Source organism: Macaca nemestrina, chromosome 11, assembly GCF_043159975.1.
Source record: "Macaca nemestrina isolate mMacNem1 chromosome 11, mMacNem.hap1, whole genome shotgun sequence".
NCBI lineage: Eukaryota > Metazoa > Chordata > Mammalia > Primates > Cercopithecidae > Macaca > Macaca nemestrina.
This window is the reverse complement of record NC_092135.1, coordinates 3746693-3755551: the sequence shown is the minus strand read 5'-3', so window position 1 is coordinate 3755551 and position 8859 is coordinate 3746693.

Genomic DNA, 8859 nt, shown 5'->3' with positions numbered 1-8859 from the left:
TTTTCCAAAGCAGGAGCCAGGAGGAAGCCCGTTAGGCGTCCAATACAAGAGGAGGCAAAGCAGCTTCTACAGTCATTCCCTTGGCTGTATAGAAAAGCCCAGTGTGCTATGGAAGAGAAGGCAACATCCATGCCACAGGGGAGATGGCGTGCTGGTAGCACTGAGTTCCTGGTTCTATCACCCTGGCTCCTACCCAGGTTTGGTTTGGGTTTCTGTCACTTGCAACCAAAGAGTTGTAACTAATACTTGTGTGTACATCAGGTTATACAAAAAAAGGATGGGTAGGCTGGAGAGGAAATGCTGGGGCCAGAGCCCTTCCTCACAGCCCAACAAACCTGCTTCAAAGGGCACTGACGGGTTCATCAGCCTAATTCAGGTTTAGTCATTCAAAAAATTCAACCAGGGAGGTTTGATTAAATCAAGGCATGTTTCCTGGAGGAGGGGAATTTAAGGCTGGATTTTGAAGGGAGAGACCACAAGGCACTCCCAAGCAGTACTGCAGGTGGAGGAGCTCTATTCCAGGAAAGGCTGTAAATACTCCTGACTCGCAGGAAGATCTTCAGAGACACACATACTGTACTCTCGCTATTCTTAGCGGCATGCCATGCAGGAAGGGCCCAGGATCGCTGTGGCTGCACGTCCTGGGGGAAAGATGAGCTGGCCCCTCAGCTGTGCTGCCCTGCCTAGTTCCTGAGCTTAGCAAGTGAGCCCGGCTCACATTGCAGCTGCGGATTAAAGCCGAGGGGCTCCAGGAAGCCTCTCTTCTGAGAGTGCCAGAGATGGAAGTGTGTCCAGCCGACAGGCCTCTTTAATTCCAAGGGTCTGGGCTGAGGCATCCTAACAGCTTGGGTGACCCTGGCCCCCACGGGCTGCATAGCGGTAGAAAGTCTACCCTCATCTTGGTAACTTCGCCTGGGACTTCCGGATTCACCTCTGTTCCAGCATGGGACATGCAGATTGACAGGGGCATTCACAGGGTCAGGGTTTCCTGGAGTTTCAAGTTTTCTCCTAAAGATATTCACATGTGTTGTTTAACAGCTTTATTAAGACATCATTCCCATACCACACAATTCATCCATTTAAAGTGTACAATTCAATGACTTTTAGTATATTCACACAATTGTGCAACCATCACCACAATCAATTTTATAACATTTTCATTACTCCAAAAAGAAACCACCTCCAATCGCTCCATCCCCAATACCCCTCCCAATCGCTCCATCCCCTTGTAGCTCCAGATCTATTTTGTGTCTCTATAGATGGCACTATTCTGGATATTTCATATTCATTGAACCACGTAGGATAGCTAGATTTTTTTTTTTTTTTTTTTTTAGACGGAGTTTCACTCTTGTTGTCCAGGCTGGAGTGCAATGGTGTGATCTCGGCTCCCTGCAACCTCCGCCTCCTGGGTTTAAGCAATTCTCCTGCCTCAGCCTCCCGAGTACCTGGGATTACAGGCATGCACCACCACGCCCAGCTAATTTTGTATTTTTAGTAGAGACAGGGTTTCTCCATGTTGCTCAGGCTGGTCTCAAACTCCCGACCTCAGGTGATCCACCTGCCTCAGCCTCTCAAAGTGCTGGGATTACAAGCGTGAGCCACTACACCTGTCCTGATAACTAGACTTTAAAAAGAAGGTAATAACAAGTGTTGATGAGGATGTGGAGAAATTGAAGTCCTCTTACACTGTGGGTGGAAACATAAAATGGTGCAGCCACTTTAGAATGGGCTGGTAGTTTCTCAAGAAATTAGTTATTTTACCCAGCAATTTCACTCTTAGGCTTGTCCCCAATTGAAATGAAAGCATGCCCAGACAAAAACCTTTACATCAATATTCATAGCACCGTTATTTATATTAGTCAAGAGTTGATACCAACCCAACATCCATCAACTGATGAATGAATAAACAAAATGCGGTGTATTCATACAAGGAATGTTATTTAGCCATAAAAATGCACTGATTTGTACAACAACATGGATGAACCTTGAAAACATTATGTATTTATTATTTTTGTTATAATTTCTTTCTTCCTTCTCCTTGCTTTCGGTTTGGTTTGCTCTTCTTTTTCCAGTGTCTTATGATGGAAGATTAGGTTATTGATTTGAGATCTTTCATGTTTTTTAACATAGGTGTTTACAGCTATAAATTTCTTCCTAAGCACTGCTTTATCTGCTTCCCATAAGTTTTGGTATAGTGTATCTTTATTTAATTTATCTCAAGACATTTCTAATTTATCTTGTAATTACTTCTCTGAACCACTGATTAAATAATCAATGTCTCTATAGATTACACTTACTTCTTATTGCTTATTTGAGCATATATGGTTAATTTCTACATATTTATGAATTTCTCAAATTCATTTGTTATTGATTTTAATTTTATTTTGTTTGAGGGAGAGAATATACTTTGTATTATTTAAAAGTATTTCTACATAGATTTCTAATTATTGCTTTTTGCAGTTGTCTTTCAGATGAGATAGGGAAAAAAGAATTACTAGCAATATACACTTACACTGTCTTTTATATTTACCTATGTAGTTACTTTTACCAATGCTCCTTATTTCTTCACATAGATTCAAGTTACTGTCTAGTGTTTCTTTTATTTTAGCCTGAGAGACTCCCATTAATATCTTTTGCAGGGCAGCTCTCCCAGTGATGAATTCCCTGTGTTTATCTGGGAATATCTTCATCTCCTCTCATTTTTAAGGAATAGTTTTGCTGAATATATAATTCTTGTTTAACAGGGTTTTTGGTTTTACCATTTTGCATATATCATCCCATTGCTTCCTGGTTTCCATGGTTTCTTATGAGAAATTGGCTTTAAATTTTATGAGAATCCCTTGCACATGATGAGTCATTTCTCTCTCACCATTTTCAAGATTTTTTCCCTTTGTTTTTTAACAATTTGGTTGTGATTTGTTTAGCTGTGGTTCACTCTGAATTTTTTCTAATATTGGTTGAGCACTTGGAGGTATACACAATTATTCATCAAATGTTGGAATTTTTCACCCAATATTTCTTCAGATATTTTTCCTGCCCTTTTCCCTCTATCCCATTATGCATTCATTGGTGTGTTTAATGGTGCCCATCAGTCTTGGTCTCTGGGGCTCTGTTCCTTTTTCTTTTTTTTTTTTTTTGTTTTTTTGTTTTTTTGAGATGGAATTTTGCTCTTATTGTCCAGGCTGGAGTGCAATGGCCCGATCTTGGCTCACCACAACCTCCACCTCCCAGATTCAAGCAATTCTCCTGCCTCAGTCTCCCAGGTAGCTGGGATTACAGGCATGCACCACCACACCTGGCTAATTTTTGTATTTTTAGTAGAGACAGGGTTTCTCCATGTTGGTCAGGCTGGTCTCGAACTCCCGACCTCAAGTGATCTGCCCACCTTGGCCTCCCAAAGTGCTGGGATTATAGGTGTGAGCCACCACACCCAACAAGGTCTCTGTTTATTTTTCTTCATTCTTTTTTCTTTCTATGTCTCAGACTAGATAATCTCAATTGACATATATTGAAGTGCATTAATTTTTTTTTTTCTGTCTGCTCAAATCTGCTGTTGAGGCCTTCTGATGGATTTTTCCTTCTTAGTTATTGTACTTTTGGACTCCACAATTTCTAGTTGGTTTTATATGTATATAAAACCAAGTATATATAATATATACATAAATATATATATTATATATGTATAAAAATATATATAATTATATATTACATATAACCAAATATGTATAAAATATATATTTTTGTATATATCATCCTTTGAACATATTTAAAGTAGCTGATTTAAAGTCTTTGTCTAGTAAGTCCAACATCTGGGCTTTCTCAGGGACAGTTTCTATTGATTGTTTTTTTCCCATGAATGGCCCGTACTTTCTTATTTCTTTCCATGCTCCTATTTTTTGTTGAAAACTAGACATTTAAAATAATATATTATGGCAGCTCTGAAAATCAAATTCTCTCTCCAAGGTTTGTGGTTTCTATTGTTTTTTGTAGTTGTTTTCATTTTATTTCTTTAGTGTTTTCGAGTTTTTTGTTTTTGTTTTTTCTTTTTTCTTTTTTGAAATGGTGTCTCACTGTGTTGCCCAGGCCGGAGTGCAGTGGCATGATCTCAGCTCACTGAAAACTCTGCCTCCCAGGTTCAAGCGATTCTTGTACCTCAGCCTCCCGAGTAGCCGGGATTACAGGTGTGTACCACCATGCCCAGCTAATTTTTGTATTTTTAGTAAAGACGGGTTTCACCATGTTAGCAAGGCTGATCTTGAACTCCTGACCACAGGTGATCCACCCACCTCAACCTCCCAAAGTGCTGGAATTACAGACATGAGCCACCACACCCAGCCTGCTTAGTGTATTTTTTTTTTAAACTAATTCTGCTTAGTCTGTATTCTTTGTTGTATGTAGCAATGAAGTCTCTGCTCAGTTAGCCTAGTGATCAGTTAATGGTTGGACAGAGATTTCCTAAAAACATCTGAAATAAATAAGACTCTCAGTCTTTGCTGGGGGGCTCTGTGTGTACGTTAGGCATGCCCACAACCCTCAGCCAGGAAGTTTACAACTCTGCCTTAGCCTTCACTTCCTGATTGCACAGTCTCAGGGGAGCCAGAGATGAGAGCTTAGGACCTTCTCAGGTTTCTTTCAGGTCAACCCTGGGCACACTCACAGCCTTACACAAGAACATGATCTTTTTGATTCCCAGGAATATTTCAGAGCTTTTCAATGCCCCCTGTAGACATCCTATTCCCCAACTTTTCATTTTAAGCTTTTTGGTTGATCTGTTATTTGCCCCAACTGTTTTCAACACCCTCAGGCCTCCATGAAGTTAATCAATTGCCTGTAATTGTTTCTGACAAATGTCCCCTGGAAAAGAGCTTTTCACACTGTGTAAGTTCAGAGTCAGGTCAAATACAGACAGCCTTACAAGGGGGATCTTCCAGAGAATCACCAGACAAATAATGACAGGTCAAATAATGACAACTCTCTGGTAATGGGCCTTTAACAAGCTCCAGGCCAATTCTTTTCCCTCAGGTGGCTGCCACCCTGCTAATTTTCACTGTCAGTGTAGGCTATACTTTTTCAAGGTTACCATGGGGATGGCACTAGGATAAATTAAAATGTCACAAAGCTTTTTATTCTTACCAAGATTCTGCCACTTTTCTTAAATAAACACCACTCAGATTGTTGCAATTTAATTTCCAGAGTTCAAAAAAAATTGACTCTGATAATTTTTGTCAATTTTCTCATTGCTTTTATGGAGAGACTTTTTAGAGGTCCTAACTCTGCCACTTTTTTTTTTATATAGACAGTCTCAGTCTTGTCAGGCTGGGGTGCAGTGGTGCAATTATGGTTCATTGAAGCCTTGACCTCCCAGATGCAAGCAGTCCTCCTGCCTCAGCCTCCTGAGTACCTGAGACTACAGGTACACACCACTATGCCTGGCTTATTTTTTTTTTTTTTTTTTAATCAGAGATGGGGTAACCCATACCAGAGACAGGGTCTCACTATGTTGCCCAGGCTGGTCTCTAACTCTTGTGGGATCAAGTGATTCTTCTGGTTTGGCCTCTCAAAGTGCTGAGATTACAGGCATGAACCACTGTGCCCAGCCCTAACTCTGCCCCTTTCACCAACATCCACTTTGTATTTTGCATTCTACTCCACAGTATATCCGAGCACATTCATATAAGCTAATTCAGTTTACATTATTTAGCATGCAATGAAATCAACTCTCTAGAAAGATACACTAAGTCTATTCTGGGGCTTCACACTCCCAGCATACTCCCAAGTAGTTCAGCTCATTATAACTTTCTAATTATGTGTTGTCTTCTCCACATCCTGTACCTCTCTGGGTGCAGGAATAAGTATCCTTCATTTCTGTCAACTGTGGCTGGCACAGAACTGAGGAAATAGGGTGGGTGCAAATTTGGAACCAAAATGAATGGCCCATGTTCTTATTCATCTAAATGTCCTAACATTGAGCAGGACACCTGGGGAAAATGCCCAGATAACTTCACTAGACTGACTTCAATACTCATTTCTGAGCTCTGACATGAACCTCAGTCATTCCCAAACCACGCATTTTCTGCCACAGGCTGTAAGAGATTTCCTGATGGGAATCGCCATCTTGAAAATCTGGGTTAGAAGCCTCAGATGCTAACAGAGACATTGCTTTCCAAATGAATAGAAAGTAGACTAGAGAGAGGCTGTTTCCATGGACGTTTCCTTCACAAATTTTTACAGTTTTTTTCTCTGAACTCAAATAGCAGTTGCTGAAAAGAGTAATCTGAACAGTGACTGCCAATGGCATGCTACAGTCTCACCAGGACACATATAAATACATATAAATGTTTGTATAAGATTATAAAGTCGACAGGCATGGTGGCTCACACCTGTAATCCCAGCACTTTGGGAGGCCAAGGCAGACAGATTACCTGAGGTCAGGAGTTCGAGACCAGCCTGACCAACATGGTGAAACCCCATCTCTTCTCTCCTAAAAATACAAAATTAGCTGGGCATGGTGGCACATGCTTGTAATCCCAGCTACTTGGGAGGCTGAAACAGGAGAATCACTTGAACCCAGGAGGCGGAGGTTACAGTGAGCTGAGATCATGCCATTGCACTCCAACCTGGGCAACGAGAGAAACCACATCTTAAAAAAAAAAAAAAGAAAAACAAGATTATGAAGTCAGCTGGGCATGGTGGCTCACGCCTGTAATCTCAGCATTTTGGGAGACTGAGAGAGGTGGATCACCTGAAGTCAGGAGTTTGAGACCAGCTTGGCCAACATAGTGAAACCCTGTCTCTACTAAAAATGCAAAAGTTAGTCAGACGTGGTGGCGGGAGCCTGTAATCCCAGCTATATGGGAGGCTGAGGTTGCAGAATCACTTGAACCTGGAACCTGGGGGGAAGCGGAGGTTGCAGTGAGCCAAGATCACGCCATTGCACTCCAGCCTGGCCAACAAGAGCAAAACCCCATCTCAAAAAAAAAAAAAAAAAAAGACTATAAAGTCAGCAAGAAGTGATCTTTTATGTTCAGCTTTGATGCTGTTGTTGAACACAAACACACACACACACGTAGAGAGAGAGAAAGAGACAGAGAAAGAGAGTTTCTTTTGCCAGTTATTTCAAATGCATGAGTGATGATTATTTGTGATTAAGATACCGCGGTTTCTTGGCCACTGGAATGGACATTTGATATTTAGAGATCACCCAGTCAAGGAAGTGCCCTTCCTATCTATCTGGTGGGAGTCTTGCTTTACTTGGTGAGAGCCAGGCTTTGCCTCCCACTGTGTGGCTGGAGGAAACCAGGCACTGTTCCTCCTCATGCCCTGGTTGCCAGAGGAGGTCGCACGACTCAAGCTTGGCCGGCCCGGTGTTTCTGCCAGTCACAGAGCTAGTGAGATCATCTATCCCGGCAGAGGCTCTGAGGATCCGGGGGGATGCAGGGGATGTTAATTGGAAATGGAGCCAGTGGACCAGCCTCCTCCAGATGGCCTCTAAGACAGGGCCTGTGCAGTCTTCAGGCCCATGGGCCACTGGGTTCCTTTACTCACTGGCTCCCAAGCCCATCCCTGCACCCCTCTCCCCGCCCCAGTACTCTCCAAACCAACCCAGCTCTCTTCAGGCAGCCAGGGTCAGGTACAGCTGCATTCCTTCCTCTGGCCTCTGACCATTTCCTGTTTTACTTATGAACAGTCTAAGGACCAAGAGCCCGCTGGTGTAGGATGTGTGATCCTGAGTTTAAGCGAGAGTGGAGTTTCAAGCTTTTGGAGAAGGTGGGCTCACCGTAAGTTTCTGTTATGCCCACCAAGTGCACACATGGGGCCTCTGGATTCCAGAAGCTTTTTCAGAGCCCCCCAGTGCTGCTTAGCCAGCCCCTGTTTGTACTGATTCCTTACATCCTCCTCCACAGCTCAGATCTCAGAGCCCTTCTTCGAAGCATCCTGGAAACCCTAACCCACTTGATGATCACCGTCCTGCTAAGTGAGGGACCCTGGGGTCTCAGTGGGAACCCCGGCATAGGGCAGGCCTGGGTGCAGCTCTGCAGGCTGGTCATGAGGTTCTCCAGAGGCCAAAGAAGCTGATGGCAGGTGGGCAGGGAGGCCAAAGAGCTGAGTGCTGGGGGCCTTGCTAGGAACCCGGAGGAGCTTCCAGTAGCTTCTCCTGTGGGTGGAGGTCGGACGAAAGACGTCCCTAGAGAGAGAAGTCTAGAGAACACAGCTGTCAGCAAGGTCCCAGGTAAAGGGCACAGGCCTCTGCGTATTTAATTTTCATATTTCCAAATAACAGCTTTTCTCTTTCACTCTAGTTCTTTTTTTTTTTTTTTTTTTTTTTTTTTTTTTTTTTGAGACGAAGCCTCATTCTGTTGCCAGGCTGGAGTGCAGTGGCGTAATCTCAGCTCACTGAAACCTCCGCCTCCCGGGTTCAAGTGACTCCCCTGCCTCAGCCTCCCGAGTAGCTGGGACTACAGGCACACGCCACCATGACTAGCTAATTTTTTGTGTTTTAGTAGAGATGGGGTTTCCAGATGTCGGCCAGGATGGTCTCAATCTCCTGACCTCGTGATCTGCCCGCCTCGGCCTCCCAAAGTGCTGGGATTACAGGCATGAGCCACCGCGCCCGGCCTCACTCTAGTTCTTTTGTTTTAATAGGAAGTATGAGCAACAGTTCTCCCACCCCATGCCAAGAAATTCTGTAACCCCTTGTCCAGTCACTACTGCGACTGATTCCAAATAAGAAACACTGCTGGGAAGACCAAGCACTCACCAAATACACAACACTCACGGATTAGGGATTAGAGGCCTTGAGAAGACAGGGATTGAACAGTCTGCATGAAAAACTGTAGAAATCTTATATGAAACCCCAAC